The 27,067-nt window shown below is 31.7% G+C and overlaps 1 protein-coding gene and 2 long non-coding RNA genes across 4 annotated transcripts in view; 1 reads left to right on the forward strand and 2 right to left on the reverse strand.

Moving 5' to 3' along the window:
• Positions 1-27,067, reverse strand: part of LOC134248885 (leucine-rich repeat-containing protein 57-like) — a 99,466-nt gene that overhangs the window by 64,570 nt on the left and 7,829 nt on the right. The gene's annotated exons all lie outside the window — the stretch shown is intronic.
• Positions 2,631-6,050, forward strand: LOC134248918 (uncharacterized). Of its 2 annotated transcripts, XR_009988160.1 has the most exons (5): positions 2,631-2,812; positions 3,136-3,207; positions 4,013-4,129; positions 4,471-4,598; positions 5,942-6,050. It is a non-coding gene; the product is annotated as an uncharacterized LOC134248918 (long non-coding RNA). The 2 variants fall into 2 exon arrangements; XR_009988161.1 differs by lacking the exon at positions 4,013-4,129.
• On the reverse strand, positions 22,135-25,678 carry LOC134248919 (uncharacterized). Its single transcript, XR_009988162.1, has 5 exons — positions 25,540-25,678; positions 25,126-25,197; positions 24,196-24,311; positions 23,727-23,854; positions 22,135-22,381 (listed from the first exon to the last, which is right to left on the reverse strand). It is a non-coding gene; the product is annotated as an uncharacterized LOC134248919 (long non-coding RNA).

Raw genomic sequence — 27,067 nt, forward strand, 5'->3', positions numbered from 1 at the left:
TAGTCATTGGTGTTACCATAAAAGGTAACAATTCGTAGAGAGATTTAAACAAACTAAGTTAAACTTGACTAATTTTACTTTACTTAGGTGATAAACTCTGACATTCATGCATGGCCTGAAAATTTTTCAGAAGGAAAAATACATTTTATAAGCATTAAAAATGTTTGTCATTGGTGTTACATGTATATGATCTGAAGTTGTCATTGGCATTACCATATATTTAAAACGTCTGTAAGTGGAAAAAAATATTTATTGGAAAATAAATCTAATTACTTTCAAACACCATAAATTAAGTTTGCAAAGTAGAATACAAATAAATAATTTTTCTATATAAGAAGAATATATTTTGCCTCCAAAAGTACCTGTTTTGTCAATGGTATAACCATTCCTGTCATTGGTGTTAAACTTTAGGAAGTAATGCCAATGACAGTAACACCAATGACGTATTAGTCATAAAATGATCTGGTATCTCTAATTTACCCTGGATAAAGTAAAAGTTTTGGCCACATAGCTATTAGTTCACCTAAAGAACATCTTTCGTAAAAGAGTTCAATGAATATCTAAAATCGTTTTGAAATAACGATGGAAACACCACTGACAAAAAATGTTTGTACTAGTGTACTTTTTTTACTTCTGAAGTCCATCAATATGTTCTGATCATGAATATCAAGGAATAGTTTCTGTTGTTTTTGGTGAGAAGTGATTTAATATGACTTAGGACTGTTTATGTTCTCTTATCAGGAATGATAACTCTTTTGTAGCAAAAACAAAAATAGTAACACCAATGACACAGCTTTCTTGTACAGTCATATTTAATGCTGTCTCAGTTAAATGGAAGATGGGGCTCATATTTTTTTTATTCAAAGATATATTCTATTTAACGTATATTTTATGCATACATGATTTTTCAGACAAAATTCCATATAATTTTTGGCGTATTTTTCCTTATTTGAAGAGAAAAATTCTATTGACAGCATGAATTTGGCTGATTGGTGTAATATAAAAATCATCCATTAGTAGTATAAGGATCCTAGCTAGGGGAGGATTCTGATTGGCTGAGAGAAATCACCTGATCAATTCTGATTGGTGGAGGGGATAAATGTGTCAACTGAGTGGAGTGCTAACCCTAACCCCTAGCCCCCTAACCCTAACCCTAACCCTAACCCTAACTAACCCTAACTAACCCTAACCCCCTACCCTAACTAACCCTAACCCTAACTAACCCTATCCCCCTAACCCTAACTAACCCTAACCCTAACTAACCCTAACCCCCTTAGCCCTAACCCCCTAGCCCTAACTAACCCTAACCCTAACCCCCCTACCCCTACCCCTAACCTATTCCCTTAAATACGGGGCGCTTACATTGTGTTTTTTTTTTTTTTACATGGGTACGTAGGTACTACGTTTTTTGTTTTTATGCTGACTATACAGGTAAAAAATGCGCCGTGTGCAAAACATTTCAAGAATGTGATTATGACGTCACGCATTCACAGTCTAGACAGTCCTATAACCGGTTTGAACTGGTTTTAGTGAAAACAAGAACACACACAATACAGATTAGAACACAGCAATTTTATTCACAATGAAAAATACAAAAAATGATTTTAATTTCCACTGTATCGGCATAAGGGGCATTTCTTGTAGGAAGTCTCAAAGAGTTTCTTCACACACTTTTCACAACACGGATATTGCCTGCATTGTCCGCATTTCCATTTCCCTTGAGTCTTTTCCTCGTAGCACATATCATACATTCTTTCAAGGGTCTGTTCCTGGTCATTTTCATCCATCGGGGAGGCGGTATGTTCTCAATTCCCTTCTTCCAGATGAAATATTTAATGCACCAGCTACAGGCACAAGCCCCCCTTAGCCCTAACTAACCCTAACCGTAACCCCCTAACCCTAACTAACCCTATCCCCCCTTAGCCCTAACTAACCCTAACCCTAACTAACCCTAACCCCCTTAGCCCTAACTAACCCTAGCCCTAACTAACCCTAACCCTAACCCTAACCCCCTAACTAACCCTAACCTATTCCCTTAAATACTGGAGTTGTTTACACAGTGTTTTTACATTGGTACGTAGGTACTACGTTTTTTTTTTATGCTGACTACACAGGTAAATACTTGGCAGCGATTCAAGTCAGGGGACCGTGTGTAAAAAATATGCTGACTATACAGGTAAATACTTGGCAGCGATTCAAGTCAGGGGACCGTGTGCAAAAAATATGCTGACTACACAGGTAAATACTTGGCAGCGATTCAAGTTTGTTTAGGACCGTGTGCAAAAAATATGCTGACTACACAGGTAAATACTTGGCAGCGAGCCAAGTTTGTTTAGAGCCGTGTGCAAAAAAAAATATGCTGACTACACAGGTAAATACTTAGCACCGATTCAAGTTTGTTTAGAGCCGTGTGCAAAAAAAAATATGCTGACTACACAGGTAAATACTTAGCACCGATTCAAGTTTGTTTAGAGCCGTGTGCAAAAAAAAAAAATATATGCTTACCTATGCATTGTGACGTCATCCATGTCAGCGAGCTACCCTATACATTATGACGTCATACACTTGTAAAATTAAAGTTTCATTTTCACTTTTGTTTCTAAGAAGTCAACTTAGATTTTCAAAAAATGTAAGACTATCTTTTGTTTTTCCTCTCTTTTACTTTGATGATTTTTATGTTATGAAGCTTTTCATGTATAAAGCTCAATTTTTCCATGACCACGGAAGTAAACATCCTGATGCATTCTTGTCATGTGAATGTTGAGAGCGTGTTCATTTTTGAAATCTCCTTTCTGACAGACCTATTCCACAGGTAAGTTTGTCTTTGTTTTGTTTACATTTCCAATGATGGAGAATCATAATTATGTCAAGTTCTGTTTTGAATGTAAATGCTGTATTTATCCTCATTTCATGTGATTTACAGTTGTTTAGCCTGCATGTAACTCAGAGTGCATTTAATAATTCTATGATGGGTCATTCTATGATTGAATTTCAATCAGAAAAATATTCACTAAATTTTGGTAAAATACATGGTATCTTTTACATTTCTGTCCCTTTTGTCTGTAAATTATTGCTTTACTTACATTGTAAAATGAGGTTAATTGTGTATCACTGAATTGTATGATTTTTTTTCAGGATCAGCTGAGATGTTATTTCACTGGATTATTTAATGGATAGGCTTATTGGGCATATATTTGGATATTTCTGGTAAGTTTATCTTGTTTTTTTTAATTGTTATACATTTCCTATGAAGGTCATCTTTGCATTTAAGCATTTTTATATGGTTAATTTAATTACTGTATAATACTTATGTGATCTGTTATCTCTAACTTACATTCATATAAGCACACCCTTATTTAACCTAAAATATATTAACACATGATTAAGGGATCTTCAGAATATTAATAAGGCCTTTTGTATAAATTATATAATTTCATAATTCATTATGTATGTTACCCATGGAATTCAGACTTACTAAATGGTGATCAAAGAGATATTAATTAGGAATCTAATAAGAGAAAAGTAAGAATCTACAAAAGATTAATCCTAAGTCATTTACTTTTTGTTTTGATTCTAAATATGTGGGAAATATGGCATACATATATTTTCATTTTCACTTTTGATTCTTAAGCTTTTCAAAAAAAAAAAAAAAAAATGGACTACATGTTGTACTGTGATGATGTAAAAAAATAAAAATGTATTTTTCTGTATGCATTACTGATAGCTATTAAACCAAAATTGAATCTGCTGTTAATAAAAGTCTTTTAGTGTCTAAATAATTAATTTGATAATCATTTTATTTTGTGATATTAATACATTAGTTGTGCTTGTTTATTATCTATAAATAACATGATGAACTTTTCTCATCTCGAGTTAATGTTAAAAACAATTAGTTTTGAGTCTAAAAACAAATATTTTCATGATCTTTTTTGGCATTGTATATGTTGTATTAAAACATGCATTGTTTCATACAGTACTCTGTCATACTTAAAAAATGCTTTTATTTCTACAGTCATCAACATGGAATGTATGACTTCATCTTTTATACAGTCGGGTTCGGGGTTTCGGGCGGCCATGACGAATTTCGGCAAGATTTTTACCCCAGTGAAAAAGGCTTGTAATCCACAGTGTAGGTCTTTTAAAGTTGTTTCACATTGTTTATGATTGTGATTATGTTATCACTCACCTATATGTTTAATGTTAGCTATGCTAAATAACCCATTTCTGTGTAATTTGAGAGAATGTTTTTGTCATGTGCTTAAAGTATGGCCTGCTATTCATGTCATCATTTAAAGTCGCTCCTCAAATAAATCTGTCTTAAAAAATACATTTTACAAATGACATTTAATATGATTAGAGTATAGGTATCCAAATATATAAGAGATATTATTTTGCATTACATATATAAGAGGCATTGTCTCATGTAATTTAAATCATAATAACAAAAATGGAATTTATTTTTCTATACAGTCCTCAACCTGGAAGATATGTTTTGTTCCTAACCATCTATAATCCATTCTCTATGAAGTGAAGCCTGGCTGCTCTTCCTTTGGAAATACACAGTTAGTCAATCAACATAGAAACACACAAACTTGAAGGTAAAGTTTCAATGAGATACAATTGTAACTTTTATTTATTTATTTATTTTTTTTTGTTACATATGCATGTTTATATTTTTGAATTGATAAATAAATGATATATTTAAATAAAGAGGGCTTGGTGGTCATGGTCATGTTTAAACCATATTGATATCCTTCACAAGAAAAGGCATAAAAATTCATGATCAAATTTTAAAACTAAAATGTATGAAGTTTTTCTGTGCCAAATGATAGTTAACAGCTAAAGATAGCATATCTATAGAATAAGTTAAATATGGCTAATTTGTTAACCCCCAGTTTCCTTAATAGCATAGTTGGTAAAGATAGCAAGTTTTCACTTCAATTGCTGGTGAATTCTGAATTTTCCATTTAATATTAACATTATATCACAGGGAAAGAATACTATAATGTGGTTCATTAGGATGACCAGAAAAGAAATCTTAATGACCCTTATGACTATGTATAAAGTCTGTAACCTTATAACTGATGTAAGATGACCTGATTGTTTGGAATTAAAATTTCCTGGTGTTTCTATTACCCAAGATCTTCTTATGAGTGCATGGGACTGTTGTAACCCTTCTCCTGTTTATAAAAATAATACCTTGGAGCATGACACTTTATTCATTTAAGGTACTTTCAATATCATTTCTATGAGTTTGTGTTCTTTTTCTTTTTAATAATCTAGTGTTATATCTCCTTTACCCTAATTAATATGCATGCTTCCAAAATCATTATAGATCTGTCTGTATAGTTTTTTCAGCTCTTTGAACACAAATACCCTGATTCAAACTTTTGAGGTAAACATCATGGAGACATCATAAATGATTATCAGAGTGTATATATCACAATCTTGACCATAAGGTCAATTAAAATGGTCAAAAGCACAACAAATGAAAGTGAAAACTTTCTTATCAGAATACATAATTTTGTAATAGTAATTCTTACCTTCTTTTGGTAATAAATGGTAATATTCTTCATTAGCCTCTTCTGCAATCAAGGATCTTTCTATGTAATCTCTGACAACATTAGGATCACCCTTTTCTGGACATAATTGGTTATATTCTTCTTGAGAAATGATCTCAATAGTGCCATCTTTTTTTTATTTTAACTGGTATACCTCTGTCTACATCTTTCTCTGAAAGAACTCTTTTTCCAAACTGAATTTTACTCATTCCTTTACTCTTTTCTTTACTGGAGGTGTTACCCATGGTTAATATGAAAAGTCAAAATCTGATGTTACACCTTGTATTTATACCCTTTTTTGTCTATATTTAGAATTCCATCAAGCTTATATTACATAACAAATTTTTTTTTTCAACTAAGACATTATTTTTATTTTCCAGGATATTCTAGTGAGGGCTTATGGAAATGATCTATGTCTACTCTCAGAATGGTGAAAGACTATCAGATTATGCAAAGACTAACAGGATATCCTCTCTTGGAACACTGAAACAAGAAAAATCAAACAGGAGGTGGATGGCACATAGATAAATATGGATTTAAAGAAGCACAGGTGAAAGACTATCAGATTATGCAGAGACTAACAGAATATCCTCTCTCAAAACACTAAACAAGATCAAATATTGAAAACAGGATGGAGAATTTAACCAACACATAGTATAAATTATTTTTCCAACCAATTTAGACAGTTGTTATGTATGAGAAGACATTTAAACCTTTTATTTTTCAGGATGACAAAGAAATTACAGGATATTCAGATGCTAAATTTGATATAATTATTACTTTCCTGGAAATGTAAATATATTTTATTTGTGTATATGTGTGTATTGTGCCATTTAAATTTGAAATTGAAATATGATAAATCCCTTAATAGTCACATCAAGATGCAGGTGAATAATCTGTGATTAATTCTGAATAACATGAATTATCTCATCACCAACTTCAGAAAAAGTACTTAGTTTTATACTTTGTCAGGGTCAAAGCATTTATTGAGATTTTTTTTTGCTATAGATTTTTGGATCATTATAAAAGTTATATATATATTACTTAAAGACTTTATATATATTGAATTATATATATTATACCTTTTAAAAATTATATATGTATTTATTTCTTTTTTTTATACACAACAATAGATAAATTGCAGTCATTTATCAAACTGAGGTCTAATCAAATCTAGAATTGATATTTGAAGATACAGTTTTTATCAAAGTATCTACAGGTGAAGATTTTTTTTTTTTACCAATTCATATTACAGATGTTATTTGATTTTTAACCTTTTATTTTTCATCTTATTTCTATAACCCCTATCAAATAACACAGATAAGATGTTTAAAAGCTAGCTTTGGTGTAATTATTACTTTCCTGGAACTGTAAATACATTTTGTTTGTGTATGTATATGTTTAATTTTGAATTTAAAATTGGTCTCAATAAGACCCCACAATAAAGATGCAAGTGCCCCCTAATCTGTGATTTAATAATATCTTGAATATCTTTATCATACCATATTGTACATACTTATTACATATAGAATGGTTGTATGAATACACTTTGTTGTTTAGGACACTTTGTCAAGGTCAAAGCATAAGATTATTGAGATGACTTCTTTGACAATAATTTGTAACTTGCAAACTTCACATCATTAGTAAAGAATGAATAAGAGATTTCTATAGATTTTTGGATCATTTTTATCCTGGGTTATATTTTCAGTTGTTGTAACTTTAACAATTTGTGATAACCTAGAGACTTTTTATCAGCTTTATTGGGTGGCATGGCATATTCTTTGGTAAATCATATGCACTATGTTCAAGGATGTTTAAAGACTATTACTATGTAATACCCAGGGTTTCTGTAAAAATCTTACTATCACTGCATAGATAAAAACTGGTTGGAATAATACATGTTGACAATAATTTGCAACCTACAAACTTCACATCATAAGTAAAGAAAGATTCAGAGATTTTCTATAGATTTTTGGATCATTTTTCTCCTGGATTATATTTTCAGTTGTTGTAACTTTAACAATTTGTGATAATAGACTTTTTATCAGCTTTATTGGGTGGCATGGCATATTCTTTGGTAAATCATATGCAATGTTCAAGGATGTTTAAAGACTATTACTATGTAATACCAAATTCTAGGAAAAGATTGAAATGTTAAAATACATGTTCAAGTGTGTATAAATGATTATCACTGTAATACCTTAGAAGTCTGTTAAAATTTTATTATCACTGCATAGATAAAAACTGGTTGGAATAATACATGTATATTTTTTGAAATAAGGATTAGGGGAAAAGTCAAGAATGTGGATATGACTTTTATTCAAGTGGTGCTGTACGACAACTCTGGTGATTTACTTACCTTCAGTCATAAAAAAAAAAAAATAGGTATTGGGAAGACTCCTCTAGATTTTGAAATTTTTATTCAAAAGTACAGAATTTTTTTAAAGTTTGAAAGATTGAATAGCAGCATATCATTTGCTTGTGAATTAAAAAATAAATCCAATCATATACATCTTTAGATGATAATTGTAGAATTTTATCAATTCCTGGACTTCTGTCTTGATATCATCCCTTAATGTCTTTAAAATTTTAATGATTGTCTTTTAGTTTTAATTGAATTAGTTTCTTTCCTGCATGTGAAAATGACATCACCCAAAGATATGAAGAAGACAATTTTCATCACAGTGAAAGAGATTGTTTTGTTAAACATAATGCATTGATGCACAAATATATTTTTAAATTTCTAATAGCTAGGGTTCATATTTCTTTATATGGAATGCTAAGTACTGTTGATTTCAATTTTTGTGAACAAAAACATACTAGTAGAAAAAAAAAGTACATGATGTGTCAGAAAAGCATGTGGAAACCTGATGACTTTGTCATTGTTGATTAAATCAATTATGAGTTTCATCTTTGTTACATTGTAAACATTTCTAAGTAGGGCATACATCAGAAACTCTTAAAATTCTGAGTATCAGGGTTTAACACATCAATTCCAAATGATTTTTGGACGCTTTTTATGTATCAAAAAAAAAAAAAAAAAAAAAAATAGAATATCTGTTCGCAGATGTTTCAAAAGGAAAACAAGCACAAAGAAATGATTTGTAATGTTTTTTATGTGATTCATGTAAAATGTATTTTAAAAGTGTACCCTAACATTTATCTTTTGCATAAATACATATTTTTGTGGAGAATTTTTCATAACTTTGAAAAAGTAGTCTTATTGTTTAATATGATTAACTTAGAATTTTGTAGACTTTAAAGTTGTACATGATGTGTTACACATCTTACATATGTAACCATTTTCATTTCCAGGGCATTCAGCATATATTGTGGTTTTGTCTTAAATTTGTTTGCTTATGTAATCAATAATTTGAGAATACTCAAATTAGGTAATATATGAGAGAATAAACAAGAAAATCAGGTTTAAAAAATGATTTTTACAATTAATAAGGGGTTCTTCTATATATTTAATCTATAAGTAAATTCAGTCTATACAATTAAGGTATTTCTGTATGAAATAAACTTGCATTTAAGCATTTTAAGTCAATTGTAAACATTACTTTAACCAGTTTTAAAAAATGATTAGATTCACTGTCAGCATGTTATTTCTTATAAAATAAATGAGAAAACAAACAATTTAATTTGAGTCAGTTACTTAATGTAAATAAGAAGCATTGGAAATTGGGAATATTTCACAAAGTTGATTGAGCATAATTAATTTATACAAAATTTTATTCACTTAAGCATTAAAGAAATCATTTCAAATTTCAATATACAAATCATGTTTAGTCATGCAGTATATAGTTTACACTTACCAAAAAGTAAATGGTTATCTCAATTCAGGATCAATCCAAAGGTCAAAAAAGGAATGAAAAAAAAAATATATTTTTTTTTATGTATCAAACATGTAGGTATTGCAATAAATTCACTGTATTCATTTTTTTTCTATGTATGAATAGCTCTGATTTAGGCAATCAAAATACAAGAAGTAAATAAATTATGTCAAATGATGAAGGTATACACCAGAAAATTACATGAACAGATAATTTTGAGTTTCCCTCAAATATGGTTGCCAAGGGATGTGAAATAAAAACAAAATATGGATTCATCTATTAGGATTGAGACTTGTACATAATATGAATGATGGTTACTATGACATTAAGAATGACATGAAAGAAATATATTTGATTCAATTATATAATTAGTTTTTAATCCATACAGTCAAAATGGAGGAAAAAAAATTCTTTATTAGGCATGAAGTAACATAGAATCACCCAATCCATCAAAATTTTACCTTTTGAAGAAAAGGAACCCTACTTGCTTTTTTAAGTTGCCATTCATATTTTTGTGTTTGACAGGTAGAGCAATGATTTCTAACTAGTATAGTGAGAACTTTATTTTAGAATCATCAGATTGTTCTGATATTCTGGTTAAGATATCAACATGACATCAATTAATTTGTTCATACAAAAGGGATGGAAGCTTTTCCAGGTTTCCTCTTTACTCAGATTAGATTGTGTTTTACTAATTTATTCAACATATAAGATACTCATCAAAGTCAAACAAAGGTAAATAAATGACTTTATTAAGTTTTTAGTCAAAAGGTCAAAGAGATGTGGACATCTGCTAAATTTAATTGTTTAGTTAATATTCATCAATGGATAGGTTAATTAAACAAACTTCATATATTTTTGGATTTTCAGGTTAAAGATCAGCACAATTTTTTGCTATACCATTGTTTTCCATGAATATCTTAACACCTCACTTTTGACTTTTCAGGTTAAAGGTCAATGTATTCCTGCTACAGTAAAAACTTCATTATTTAAGGATCTCATAGTGATATTTTTTTTATTTGTAAGGAATTAGGTATAAAATCTCAGACTCTTTCTATAATATGTCACTGAATGTGCTCCTTCATTTTAGAGAGTTTTACGAGCAAAATCATATACTGACTTTCAATCCTTCAAAACACAATATGTATATTTAAATCTTGAGATTCAGACTTTCAGACTTTTAGGCTTTCAGCCTTTTAGGATATCAATCTTAAAAACATTCAGACTTTCAATCTTTTAAAAACTTTCAATCTTGAGGACTAAGTATTTTAATATTTATCTTATAAGTCTCGTCTTTTATGTCATTACAATTAGTCTTTAGTAATTCAAACTTTTTTCATATTTGTAAAGCCAAAGTGTTGAAATTACGGTGTTTGTGTAATCTTCTTAATGTTTATCTAGAATTACTGCTTTTAATACAGTCAAATATAATTTGTGATGATCAAAATCTCCAACTGAATTCAAAGACAAACTGCCTGACCTATACATATTTAGAATTTCAATATCATACATTCTTGAATATCCATAAATATAAAAATATAATGATTCAGCATTAGCTATCATCCATACACTTGTTAACCTAAGGAACGCTCTTATCATAAGTTAAACGCATGAAATTCCTCATGCAATTTTGAAGAATTTCTGTTATAAGGGATGGTGAAGACAAAAGAAGAAAAAAAAGTATGGTGTAAAGTTAGCCTCACCCAACACCCAAGGGGGAGGGGGGTTGAACCCTTTTTAAAAATAATTGAAACAAATAATTTAATTCAAATTCATAATTTTTTTAAAAACAAATTTAATTCAATTTTAAAATTTTTTTAACTTTAAAATTCAGGTTTGTTTCAAAAAAAAATTCAACCCCCCTCCCCCTTGGGTGTTGGGTGAGGCTAACTTTACACCATACTTTTTTTTCTTCTTTTGTCTTCACCATCCCTTATAACAGAAATTCTTCAAAATTGCATGAGGAATTTCATGCGTTTAACTTATGATAAGAGCGTTCCTTAGGTTAACAAGTGTATGGATGATAGCTAATGCTGAATCATTATATTTTTATATTTATGGATATTCAAGAATGTATGATATTGAAATTCTAAATATGTATAGGTCAGGCAGTTTGTCTTTGAATTCAGTTGGAGATTTTGATCATCACAAATTATATTTGACTGTATTAAAAGCAGTAATTCTAGATAAACATTAAGAAGATTACACAAACACCGTAATTTCAACACTTTGGCTTTACAAATATGAAAAAAGTTTGAATTACTAAAGACTAATTGTAATGACATAAAAGACGAGACTTATAAGATAAATATTAAAATACTTAGTCCTCAAGATTGAAAGTTTTTAAAAGATTGAAAGTCTGAATGTTTTTAAGATTGATATCCTAAAAGGCTGAAAGCCTAAAAGTCTGAAAGTCTGAATCTCAAGATTTAAATATACATATTGTGTTTTGAAGGATTAAAAGTCAGTATATGATTTTGCTTGTAAAACTCTCTAAAATGAAGGAGCACATTCAGTGACATATTATAGAAAGAGTCTGAGATTTTATACCTAATTCCTTACAAATAAAAAAAATATCACTATGAGATCCTTAAATAATGAAGTTTTTACTGTAGCAGGAATACATTGACCTTTAACCTGAAAAGTCAAAAGTGAGGTGTTAAGATATTCATGGAAAACAATGGTATAGCAAAAAATTGTGCTGATCTTTAACCTGAAAATCCAAAAATATATGAAGTTTGTTTAATTAACCTATCCATTGATGAATATTAACTAAACAATTAAATTTAGCAGATGTCCACATCTCTTTGACCTTTTGACTAAAAACTTAATAAAGTCATTTATTTACCTTTGTTTGACTTTGATGAGTATCTTATATGTTGAATAAATTAGTAAAACACAATCTAATCTGAGTAAAGAGGAAACCTGGAAAAGCTTCCATCCCTTTTGTATGAACAAATTAATTGATGTCATGTTGATATCTTAACCAGAATATCAGAACAATCTGATGATTCTAAAATAAAGTTCTCACTATACTAGTTAGAAATCATTGCTCTACCTGTCAAACACAAAAATATGAATGGCAACTTAAAAAAGCAAGTAGGGTTCCTTTTCTTCAAAAGGTAAAATTTTGATGGATTGGGTGATTCTATGTTACTTCATGCCTAATAAAGAATTTTTTTCCTCCATTTTGACTGTATGGATTAAAAACTAATTATATAATTGAATCAAATATATTTCTTTCATGTCATTCTTAATGTCATAGTAACCATCATTCATATTATGTACAAGTCTCAATCCTAATAGATGAATCCATATTTTGTTTTTATTTCACATCCCTTGGCAACCATATTTGAGGGAAACTCAAAATTATCTGTTCATGTAATTTTCTGGTGTATACCTTCATCATTTGACATAATTTATTTACTTCTTGTATTTTGATTGCCTAAATCAGAGCTATTCATACATAGAAAAAAAAATGAATACAGTGAATTTATTGCAATACCTACATGTTTGATACATAAAAAAAATATATATTTTTTTTCATTCCTTTTTTGACCTTTGGATTGATCCTGAATTGAGATAACCATTTACTTTTTGGTAAGTGTAAACTATATACTGCATGACTAAACATGATTTGTATATTGAAATTTGAAATGATTTCTTTAATGCTTAAGTGAATAAAATTTTGTATAAATTAATTATGCTCAATCAACTTTGTGAAATATTCCCAATTTCCAATGCTTCTTATTTACATTAAGTAACTGACTCAAATTAAATTGTTTGTTTTCTCATTTATTTTATAAGAAATAACATGCTGACAGTGAATCTAATCATTTTTTAAAACTGGTTAAAGTAATGTTTACAATTGACTTAAAATGCTTAAATGCAAGTTTATTTCATACAGAAATACCTTAATTGTATAAACTGAATTTACTTATAGATTAAATATATAGAAGAACCCCTTATTAATTGTAAAAATCATTTTTTAAACCTGATTTTCTTGTTTATTCTCTCATATATTACCTAATTTGAGTATTCTCAAATTATTGATTACATAAGCAAACAAATTTAAGACAAAACCACAATATATGCTGAATGCCCTGGAAATGAAAATGGTTACATATGTAAGATGTGTAACACATCATGTACAACTTTAAAGTCTACAAAATTCTAAGTTAATCATATTAAACAATAAGACTACTTTTTCAAAGTTATGAAAAATTCTCCACAAAAATATGTATTTATGCAAAAGATAAATGTTAGGGTACACTTTTAAAATACATTTTACATGAATCACATAAAAAACATTACAAATCATTTCTTTGTGCTTGTTTTCCTTTTGAAACATCTGCGAACAGATCTATTTTGTTTTTTTTTTTTTTTTGATACATAAAAAGCGTCCAAAAATCATTTGGAATTGATGTGTTAAACCCTGATACTCAGAATTTTAAGAGTTTCTGATGTATGCCCTACTTAGAAATGTTTACAATGTAACAAAGATGAAACTCATAATTGATTTAATCAACAATGACAAAGTCATCAGGTTTCCACATGCTTTTCTGACACATCATGTACTTTTTTTTTCTACTAGTATGTTTTTGTTCACAAAAATTGAAATCAACAGTACTTAGCATTCCATATAAAGAAATATGAACCCTAGCTATTAGAAATTTAAAAATATATTTGTGCATCAATGCATTATGTTTAACAAAACAATCTCTTTCACTGTGATGAAAATTGTCTTCTTCATATCTTTGGGTGATGTCATTTTCACATGCAGGAAAGAAACTAATTCAATTAAAACTAAAAGACAATCATTAAAATTTTAAAGACATTAAGGGATGATATCAAGACAGAAGTCCAGGAATTGATAAAATTCTACAATTATCATCTAAAGATGTATATGATTGGATTTATTTTTTAATTCACAAGCAAATGATATGCTGCTATTCAATCTTTCAAACTTTAAAAAAATTCTGTACTTTTGAATAAAAATTTCAAAATCTAGAGGAGTCTTCCCAATACCTATTTTTTTTTTTATGACTGAAGGTAAGTAAATCACCAGAGTTGTCGTACAGCACCACTTGAATAAAAGTCATATCCACATTCTTGACTTTTCCCCTAAACCTTATTTCAAAACATAAATTATTCCAACCAGTCTTTATCTATGCAGTGATAATAAAATTTTAACAGACTTCTAAGGTATTACATAGTAATAATCATTTATACACACTTGAACATGTACATTTGATTAACATTTCAATCTTTTCCTAAGAATTTGCACCTAATTTTTATAAAGTCTATAAGTTATCACAAATTGTTAAAGTTACAACAACTGAAAATATAATCCAGGAGAAAAATGATCTAAAAATCTATAGAAAATCTCTGAATCTTTCTTTACTTATGATGTGAAGTTTGTAGGTTGCAAATTATTGTCAACATGTATTATTCCAACCAGTTTTTATCTATGCAGTGATATTAAGATTTTAATAGAATTCTAAGGTATTACATAGTCATAGTCTTTAAACATCCTTGAACATAGTACATATGATTTACCAAAGAATATGCCATGCCACCCAATAAAGCTGATAAAAAGTCTCTAGGTTATCACAAATTGTTAAAGTTACAACAACTGAAAATATAACCCATGAAAAAAAAAATGATCCAAAAATCTATAGAAAATCTCTGAATCTTTCTTTACTTATGATGTGAAGTTTGTATGTTACAAATTATTTTCAAAGGTAGTTATCTCTGAATCAATAATCTCATGCTTTGACCCTGATGAAGTGTCCTAGAAAACTAAGTGCATTACTCTAACCTGTTCTGTGAAGTAAGCATGAAGTCTATGGGATGATAAAAAATATTCAAGATATTATTACATCACAGATTAGGGGACACTTGCATCTTTAGGGGGTCCTATTGAACTTATTAAATTCAAAATAGATACACATACACAAACAAAATGTATTTACAATTCCATGAAAGTAATAATTACAGCAAAGCTAGCTTCTAAAACATCTGTGTAATTTGTTAGGGGTTATAGAAATAAGATGAAAAATAAAAGGTTTAAATGTATACTTCTCTTACATAACAACTGTCTTCAATATGAGTTAGTAAAAAAATAAATACATATATAATAAATAATATATATAATAATATATATATAATATATATATAATAATAAAAAAAAAAATAAATATAGATACTTTGAAGTTGGTGAGAGTAAATTCATGTTATCAGAAAATCATGTTCTCAATACTTGATTTGACTAGATCTCAGTTTCATAAATGGCTACATCTTATCCATAGTCAGTGTCTGACAGTAAAAGATACTATCCTGGGTCCTTTCTTTGTCATCCTGTAAAGCACAGTCTATGATCGTACTTAAATTGGTTGGAAATCATATTTATCTACCGTATTTGGCCGAGTATAATACGCATTGATGTAAAATACGCACCCCCCTTTTTGAGCCTGAAACTGAGGAAAAAAACGCAGTTCGGATGTATTATACGCAGCAGAAAATTTTATCAATCGGCGTTATGAACTTTGAAAATCGCGGTAATTTACTACGAAAATCGGCGCGGAAAAAAAAGTGCCGAAAATTTGCAGAACGCAATATTTTTTTTTTTTCAAAGCGTATTTTTTTTTTCTTTCTCCATACTTTCCATTATGCAGCAAGCCAGAAAAATAATTTATTTCAACAAAGCATGAGAAAATGTTGCGTAAAAAAGTATTAACAGAGTTTGTTGTTTTATATTTCATACGATGGTATTGAAATTATACGTCGCCATATTCTTTGGCAAAATTATTTTAATTCAAAAAAGCACGAGATATTGTTGCAAGTTTTACAAGTTGTTATAATTATTTTAGTTTGTAGGTAATCATGGTGAAAATTATGTCAATTGAACAGCGTGCCTGATATGGCAACATCAAAGTAGTAATAAACTACGATTTTCCTCGTTTGAACTTGAAATTAATTTAACAAATAGCTGTTGTTATGAAAATAAAACCTAATTTAACAAGCGTGTAAGGTGTAGTTATCAACACACTTCCAAAGCTGTGAAAAACGATGTACAAAGCTGGGATATCGATCCCTCATTAATTAGAAAAATGATACCGATCAAAGCCATTTAATTACTGCAGTAAATAAATTACTGTCTGTAAAAACAATTCTTTGGTAGTGTAACGTTTCCGCCTGTTCCAGGGTTTGTTACAATGAAAATGAATTATTGTGGGTCTCCTGTTTCTGAATTTTACCCTTTAACTCTAAATGAAAAGTCAGGTTGCAAATTTATAAAATTTATTATGGTGCAAACAATGAATAACAAATAACAATAAGATAATTGGCAATTAGGCAATAATAAATTATGGGTTACCCGACAATAAAAAGGTATCCGGCTCTACCGGGTTACCCGGATGAATTTATAAACAATGAATCAATTGGGTATGGATCTGCCGGGATTGGCATCAATGAATCAGTTGGGTATGGATCTGCCAGGGATTGGCAGATTGGATTGGGCACGGATCTGCCGGGCTTGGCAGATTGGGTTACAAATCAAATGGGTATGGATCTGCCGGGCGGTTACCAAATATTGGTAATGGGTTAATTTACCCAATAAGGGGCATCAGATTTTACCCACTTCTGGGGAGTTGGGATTCTTAGAGCTGGTCAGATGTTGATGAGTCTGACCAACGTCCCAGACTGAAGAAAAAGTCCAAAGAGGCTTCTTTATATACCTTTTCATCACTAGGGCCGAATTAGTTCACGTGCGAATAACCAGCGGTACCGCCAGTATTCGCGCGACGTTTGTATGGTAACACAAACAACTTTTGCATCAAGTGAAGGCTTTATCATTACAAATGCGGGAAAAGGGATGATCTGATGTTTGGGAATTGTTTTGGTAACGATGCCAAGATGGATTTGGGTACCTTGATTGAATAACAATGCCAGACGGCCATTTGCTACTACGATTGGGCTGGTATATGGAGGAAATTCGGGTTTGTACATTACAACGAAAGGATATCCATGAAATAAACATATACAATGAATTATAAAGCATACATTAATGACATACGATGATTGGTAATATTCCCATGATATCTACAAATAAATTTACGATACATAGATTAAATATTCAGGGCATAAATTGGGTTGATCCAATCTGTGGGTTATTTTGGTCATTAACAGAGCTCCCCCTCCATGAAAACATTCGTCCCGAATGTCGGATTGTTTTATCAAATCTCATTTTTGGACCATATTTCATGGGAATATTGTCATGGAGAGTAACATTTGCAATAAACATAATCATGGGCCACAATAATGCATAAATATCAATAATTACAATGTGGTCAACAAGTTATAATCAAAGTTATGAATAATAATAATATGATTAACAGTTCATCAATTATCAACACATTAAGTTTTACCAAAATGTTTTTGTTCATCACAGTTCATCACTTCTTACCAATCCTGGATCCATTGGAATAGAAAAGTCACGACGGATACAAATCACAGATCTCGATCCACATCACGAATATTCACAATTATCATAAAGTTCACAAAGTTATACGATATAGTCCTTTGAAATATCCAAAAGGTTCAGTGCACGTCCGTGTATTACGAATCCAGCGTCATTGTGAAATGTCCAGGATCAATGTCCGGAAGTACATCATACGATTTGGAAGGCTTCCTCACGGCAAGGTATGAACTAGGGATCATCATGTCTGGGTTAAGTGATGGGTATGGTACATATGATTTTCCAACACCATTTTGTAATTTTTCATTGTTGGTTCGGGATTGGGTTGTATGTGACGGGGAACTGGGACTGTGATGATTGTCTCCCCTGTCATTATATAACTTTCTAAGTTCAGCATTATCTCTTTGCAAGATTTCATTTTGTTTTTCAACATGCTGAAATTTCATTCTCATTTCATGACTATCTTGTTCAAATTTTGATTTCATATCATGCAACATTGAGAGAATAACATCAAGTTGATTATCTCTTGTAGGTACATGTAGCATTGAATTTGATGCCGGCAAGGAATTGTGACTTGGGACATCCGGGTGGTCATGAGAATTTACATGAACTTTGGGTGAAACCGGGTGTGGTTTAAAAGTAATTTCAAAGCTTTCATCAGCCTCCATTGTACAAAAATTTGTATCCAAAAGTAAAATTTGGAGTAATAAAAATTTACAAAAATATCAAGAAATGGTTTTGTTTTTTTTTTTTTCCGGGGTAAACAAAAACAAGATATGAAATATCCCACTTCTGACACCAAATTGTAACGTTTCCGCCTGTTCCAGGGTTTGTTACAATGAAAATGAATTATTGTGGGTCTCCTGTTTCTGAATTTTACCCTTTAACTCTAAATGAAAAGTCAGGTTGCAAATTTATAAAATTTATTATGGTGCAAACAATGAATAACAAATAACAATAAGATAATTGGCAATTAGGCAATAATAAATTATGGGTTACCCGACAATAAAAAGGTATCCGGCTCTACCGGGTTACCCGGATGAATTTATAAACAATGAATCAATTGGGTATGGATCTGCCGGGATTGGCATCAATGAATCAGTTGGGTATGGATCTGCCAGGGATTGGCAGATTGGATTGGGCACGGATCTGCCGGGCCTGGCAGATTGGGTTACAAATCAAATGGGTATGGATCTGCCGGGCGGTTACCAAATATTGGTAATGGGTTAATTTACCCAATAAGGGGCATCAGATTTTACCCACTTCTGGGGAGTTGGGATTCTTAGAGCTGGTCAGATGTTGATGAGTCTGACCAACGTCCCAGACTGAAGAAAAAGTCCAAAGAGCCTTCTTTATATACCTTTTCATCACTAGGTCCGAATTAGTTCACGTGCGAATAACCAGCGGTACCGCCAGTATTCGCGCGACGTTTGTATGGTAACACAAACAACTTTTGCATCAAGTGAAGGCTTTATCATTACAAATGCGGGAAAAGGGATGATCTGATGTTTGGGAATTGTTTTGGTAACGATGCCAAGATGGATTTGGGTACCTTGATTGAATAACAATGCCAGACGGCCATTTGCTTTTACGATTGGGCTGGTATATGGAGGAAATTCGGGTTTGTACATTACAACGAAAGGATATCCATGAAATAAACATATACAATGAATTATAAAGCATACATTAATGACATACGATGATTGGTAATATTCCCATGATATCTACAAATAAATTTACGATACATAGATTAAATATTCAGGGCATAAATTGGAGTGATCCAATCTGTGGGTTATTTTGGTCATGGGGGAAAATTCGTAACAGTAGGGAAATAAAAAATTGAATCATTGCCCTAAGAATTTCCACTGCATAAAGATGGGTAAAGTACGACAGTCGTTTACTGCGAAGGAAAAGTTAAAAGTTATCGCGTACGCCGAGGCCCATGGAAACCGTGCAGCAGGCAGAGAGTTTTCCATCAACGAGGCAAACGTGCGACTCTGGCGACGACAGAAGGACAGACTGCATCAGCTACCGAAGTCCAAGATGGCAGACAGAGGCCGCACAGCGTTTTTCCCTACCGTAGAGACTGAACTACTCACGTGGGTTACTGATCGCAGACAACAGGGGTATGGTGTGTCGACAGCCGAACTTCGCCTACAAGCACTCAAGATCGCCAAGAAAGATCCGAAAGCTCAAGACTTCAAAGCATCGGTGGATTGGTGCTATGCGTTTCTCAAGAGACATAAGTTATCCATAAGACGGAGGACACACATTTCCCAGAGACTGCCTGACGATTATGAAGACAAGCTGTCCAGCTTCCAGAGCTTCATGATCAAGATGAGGAAGAAACATCAATACCGCATGTCCCAGATCGGCAACGCTGATCAAACGCCATTGACCTTTGATCTTCCTGCCGACACCACCATCCATCCTAAAGGCGCATCAACCGTGTCCATCAAGACAACCGGCAACGAGAAGAACAGATTCACCGTCATGTTAGCTTGCACTGCCGACGGAGGAAAGCTGCCGCCCTATGTAGTGTTTAAAAGAAAAACTATGCCTAAACTGCAGTTTCCCAAGGGAATTATTGTGAATGTGCATCCAAACGGCTGGTTCGACGATGACATTACCAAGGACTGGATCGAGAGAGTGTGGGGTCGACGACCAGGTGCTTGTGTTAACCGTAGTGTCTTAGTGTTGGACGCTTTCCGGTGCCATCGCTCCCCAGCAGTGAAGACTGTGTTGAGAGATTCACATCAGACGGACCTTGCGATCATACCTGGAGGTATAGTGTGTTACAACCACTGGACGTTAGTGTAAATAAACCCATGAAAGTTGCTTTGCGACATAAGTGGAATTCGTGGATGTGCAGCGACGAACACACGTACACCAACCAGGGGCGCATGCGAAAACCCGAGCTGAACACCATCTGTGCATGGATCAAAGAAGCGTGGGATGAACTCGATCCACAGATCATCGTCCGTTCCTTTAAGAAGTGCTGCATTTCCAACGCCTTAGATGGATCCGAGGACGATATTCTTTGGGAAGATGTTCCATGCAGATCAGCTGATGAGTGTGATGTAGAGGATGCCGACCGCAACGACATCGTGTACGACGACGATAGTGATGATGACACCCCCCTTTCCGTACTCAGAGACATTTACAAGATATTCGAGAGTGACGACGAGGACGAGGAATTTGAGGGATTCTAAGTGACTGTGACTTGTGGTGAACATTGATCAGTGCTTTTAAACGGTGCTTAAATTAGTATGTGTTGAAAGTTCGAAGAACTGTAGTTATTATTTTTTAATTTGATTGTTTAACTTGCATGTTGTTGTACAGTCATGTCTTTATTTTTTGTCTTTATGTCAAAAATATTTGAAAGTGAAGTGAAAGACGAAATTTTATGTGTGAACATAGAAACATCTATGTATATTAATGCTTTCAAAAAAAAAACCTCTATTATTGATAAATTATTATCAGTGCGTGTGAAAATAATTTTTAATAATTTTATTACAATGTCTTTGTGTCCCACATACATTTATATATATATTCATGTCTCTGATGCTCGTTATGATTTGTTTTAACTTAATAAAATGATTGAAAAAAAACTTTTGATTTCTTTACAAGCTGTTTACGCCCTAGGGGATGTCATAATCATCGAGGTCAAAGCACAGGTGTCTACAACAATAAACTTTAATTGTTACGTAAACATGGAAAGCTAGAGGTGGAGCAAGCTAGATAAAAGTGTAAATTCAGGTGAAATGAATCTCCAAAGATTTATTAAAATAAATTGGTAATGTATTTTATTACAAGCGATTATATATTATTCTATCCATTGAAATTAATGATTGATTAGGTTGATTACGAAAATGTGGCTAAGGCCCGGATCATGTACACCTCTATTAAAAACAGCTGTAATGGCGGCATAATGGCGGCAGACACGGAGAGATGATGAATAGACAGCTCAAATACATTTTAACTGGTTATTTTAAAATAATTTATCTATAAATACTTTAGATATGCATCAATTTCTACAATCATACGACCCAACAATAATTTCCTAAGGGTTAAATATAACGGTAAGCAGCAATAAAGCGATCTATATATAGGCTATGTCTGTGGTTCATACTAATCCTGCAGTTTCACCTGGACGAAAAAAACCTGGTCAAATCCCATTGTGATGTATAATACGCATACCTTTCTCACAGAAATTTATTTTAGAAAAAAATATATACTCCCCGAATTACGGTATGTGCTTCTTAAATCCTCCATCCTGTTTGATTTTCTTGTTTCAGTGTTTTAAGAGAGGATATTCTGTTAGTCTTTGCATAATCTGATAGTCTTTCACCTGTGCTTCTTAAATCCTCCATCCACCTCCTGTTTGATTTTCTTATTTCAGTGTTCCAAGAGAGGATATCCTGTTAGTCTTTGCATAATCTGATAGTCTTTCACCATTCTGAGAGTAGACATAGATCATTTCCACAAGCCCTCACTAGAATATCCTGGAAAATAAAAATAATGTCTTAGTTGAAAAAAAAAAATTTGTTATGTAATATAAGCTTGATGGAATTCTAAATATAGACAAAAAAGGGTATAAATACAAGGTGTAACATCAGATTTTGACTTTTCATATTAACCATGGGTAACACCTCCAGTAAAGAAAAGAGTAAAGGAATGAGTAAAATTCAGTTTGAAAAGAGAGTTCTTTCAGAGAAAGATGTAGACAGAGGTATACCAGTTAAAATAAAAAAAAGATAGCATTATTGAGATCATTTCTCAAGAAGAATATAACCAATTATGTCCAGAAAAGGGTGATCCTAATGTTGTCAGAGATTACATAGAAAGATCCTTGATTGCAGAAGAAGCTAATGAAGAATATAACCATTTATTACCAAAAGAAGGTAAGAATTAATATTACAAAATTATGTATTCTGATAAGAAAGTTTTCACTTTCATTTGTTGTGCTTTTGACCATTTTAATTGACCTTATGGTCAAGATTGTGATATATACACTCTGATAATCATTTATGATGTCTCCATGATGTTTACCTCAAAAGTTTGAATCAGGGTATTTGTGTTCAAAGAGCTGAAAAAACTATACAGACAGATCTATAATGATTTTGGAAGCATGCATATTAATTAGGGTAAAGAAGATATAACACTAGATTATTAAAAAGAAAAAGAACACAAACTCATAGAAATGATATTGAAAGTACCTTAAATGAATAAAGTGTCATGCTCCAAGGTATTATTTTTATAAACAGGAGAAGGGTTACAACAGTCCCATGCACTCATAAGAAGATCTTGGGTAATAGAAACACCAGGAAATTTTAATTCCAAACAATCAGGTCATCTTACATCAGTTATAAGGTTACAGACTTTATACATAGTCATAAGGGTCATTAAGATTTCTTTTCTGGTCATCCTAATGAACCACATTATAGTATTCTTTCCCTGTGATATAATGTTAATATTAAATGGAAAATTCAGAATTCACCAGCAATTGAAGTGAAAACTTGCTATCTTTACCAACTATGCTATTAAGGAAACTGGGGGTTAACAAATTAGCCATATTTAACTTATTCTATAGATATGCTATCTTTAGCTGTTAACTATCATTTGGCACAGAAAAACTTCATACATTTTAGTTTTAAAATTTGATCATGAATTTTTATGCCTTTTCTTGTGAAGGATATCAATATGGTTTAAACATGACCATGACCACCAAGCCCTCTTTATTTAAATATATCATTTATTTATCAATTCAAAAATATAAACATGCATATGTAACAAAAAAAAAATAAATAAATAAATAAAAGTTACAATTGTATCTCATTGAAACTTTACCTTCAAGTTTGTGTGTTTCTATGTTGATTGACTAACTGTGTATTTCCAAAGGAAGAGCAGCCAGGCTTCACTTCATAGAGAATGGATTATAGATGGTTAGGAACAAAACATATCTTCCAGGTTGAGGACTGTATAGAAAAATAAATTCCATTTTTGTTATTATGATTTAAATTACATGAGACAATGCCTCTTGTAAATGTAATGCAAAATAATATCTCTTATATATTTGGATACCTATACTCTAATCATATTAAATGTCATTTGTAAAATGTATTTTTTAAGACAGATTTATTTGAGAAGCGACTTTAAATGATGACATGAATAGCAGGCCATACTTTAAGCACATGACAAAAACATTCTCTCAAATTACACAGAAATGGGTTATTTAGCATAGCTAACATTAAACATATAGGTGAGTGATAACATAATCACAATCATAAACAATGTGAAACAACTGTAAAAGACCTACACTGTGGATTACAAGCCTTTTTCACTGGGGTAAAATCTTGCCGAAATTCGTCATGGCCGCCCGAAACCCCGAACCCGACTGTATAAAAGATGAAGTCATACATTCCATGTTGATGACTGTAGAAATAAAAGCATTTTTTTTAAATATGACAGAGTACTGTATGAAACAATGCATGTTTAAATACAACATGTACAATGTCAAAAAAAAGATCATGAAAATATTTGTTTTTAGACTCAAAACTAATTGTTTTTAACATTAACTCGAGATGAGAAAAGTTCATCATGTTATTTATAGATAATAAACAAGCACAACTAATGTATTAATACCACAAAATAAAATGATTATCAAATTAATTATTTAGACACTAAAAGATTTTTTTATTAACAACAGATTCAATATTGGTTTAATAGCTATCAGTAATGCATACAGAAAAATACATTTTTATTTTTTTTTTACATCATCACAGTACAACATGTAGTCCTTCATTTTTTTTTTGAAAAGCTTAAGAAACAAAAGTGAAAATGAAAATATATGTATGCCATATATAGCACATATTTAGAATCAAAACAAAAAGTAAATAACTTAGGATTAATCTTTTGTAAATTCCTCCTTTTCTCTTATTAGATTCCTAATTAATATCTCTTTGATCACCATTTAGTGAGTCTGAATTCCATGGCCATGTAACATACATAATGAATTATGAAATTATTATATAATTTATACAAAAGGACTTATTAATATTCTGAAGATCCCTTAATCATGTGTTAATATATTTTAGGTTAAATAAGGGTGTGCTTATATGAATGTAAGTTAGAGATATCAGATCACATAAGTATTATACAGTAATAAAATTAACCATATAATCATGGTTAAATGCAAAGATGGCCATCATAGGAAATGTAAACAATCTAAAAAACAAGATAAACTTACCAGAGATATCCAAATATATGCCCAATAAGTCTATCCATTAAATAATCCAGTGAAATAACATCTCAGCTGATCCTGAAAAAAAATCATACAATTCAGTGATACACAATTAACCTCATTTTACAATGTAAGTAAAGCAATAATTTACAGACAAAAGGGACAGAAATGTAAAAGATACCATGTATTTTACCAAAATTAAGTGAATATTTTTCTGATTGAAATTCAATCATAGAATGATCCATCATAGAAATATTAAATGCACTCTGAGTTACATGCAGGTTATACATGTACAAGTGTAAATCACATGAAATGAGGATAAATACAGCATTTACATTCAAAACAGAACTTACATAATTATGATTAAATGCATTTAGATGATCTTGATAGGAAATGTAAACAAAAATAAGACAAACTTACCTGTGGAATATGTCTGTCAGAAAGGAGATTTCAAAAAATGAACACGCTCTCAACATTCACATGACAAGAATGCATCAGGATGTTTACTTCCGTGGTCATGGAAAAATTGAGCTTTATACAAGAAAAGCTTCATAACATAACAATCATCAAAGTAAAACAGAGGAAAAACAAAAGTTAGTCTTACATTTTTTGAAAATCTAAGTTGACTTCTTAGAAACAAAAGTGAAAATGAAACTTTAATTTACTTTAATTTTACAAGTGTATGACGTCATAATGTATAGGGTAGCTCGCTGACATGGATGACGTCACAATGCATAGGTAAGCATATTTTTTTTGCACACGGCCCTAAACAAACTTGAATCGCTGCCAAGTATTTACCTGTGTAGTCAGCATATTTTTTGCACACGGTCCTAAACAAACTTGAATCGGTGCCAAGTATTTACCTGTGTAGTCAGCATATTTTTTTTTGCACACGGCTCTAAACAAACTTGGCTCGCTGCCAAGTATTTACCTGTGTAGTCAGCATATTTTTTGCACACGGTCCTAAACAAACTTGAATCGCTGCCAAGTATTTACCTGTGTAGTCAGCATATTTTTTGCACACGGTATAAACTTGAATCGCTGCCAAGTATTTACCTGTATAGTCAGCATATTTTTTACACACGGTCCCCTGACTTGAATCGCTGCCAAGTATTTACCTGTGTAGTCAGCAAAAAAAAAAAAAAAAGTAGTACCTACGTACCAATGTAAAAACACTGTGTAAACAACTCCAGTATTTAAGGGAATAGGTTAGGGTTAGTTAGGGGGTTAGGGTTAGGGTTAGGGTTAGTTAGGGCTAGGGTTAGTTAGGGCTAAGGGGGTTAGGGTTAGTTAGGGTTAGGGTTAGTTAGGGCTAAGGGGGGATAGGGTTAGTTAGGGTTAGGGGGTTACGGTTAGGGTTAGTTAGGGCTAAGGGGGGCTTGTGCCTGTAGCTGGTGCATTAAATATTTCATCTGGAAGAAGGGAATTGAGAACATACCGCCTCCCCGATGGATGAAAATGACCAGGAACAGACCCTTGAAAGAATGTATGATGTGCTACGAGGAAAAGACTCAAGGGAAATGGAAATGCGGACAATGCAGGCAATATCCGTGTTGTGAAAAGTGTGTGAAGAAACTCTTTGAGACTTCCTACAAGAAATGCCCCTTATGCCGATACAGTGGAAATTAAAATCATTTTTTGTATTTTTCATTGTGAATAAAATTGCTGTGTTCTAATCTGTATTGTGTGTGTTCTTGTTTTCACTAAAACCAGTTCAAACCGGTTATAGGACTGTCTAGACTGTGAATGCGTGACGTCATAATCACATTCTTGAAATGTTTTGCACACGGCGCATTTTTACCTGTATAGTCAGCATAAAAAACAAAAAACGTAGTACCTACGTACCCATGTAAAAAAAAAACACAATGTAAGCGCCCCGTATTTAAGGGAATAGGTTAGGGTTAGTTAGGGGGTTAGGGTTAGGGTTAGTTAGGGCTAGGGGGTTAGG

This window comes from Saccostrea cucullata, unplaced genomic scaffold (assembly GCF_032062105.1).
Source record: "Saccostrea cucullata isolate Sc308-1 unplaced genomic scaffold, CSIRO_AGI_Scuc_v1 ctg62, whole genome shotgun sequence".
NCBI classification, from domain to species: domain Eukaryota; kingdom Metazoa; phylum Mollusca; class Bivalvia; order Ostreida; family Ostreidae; genus Saccostrea; species Saccostrea cuccullata.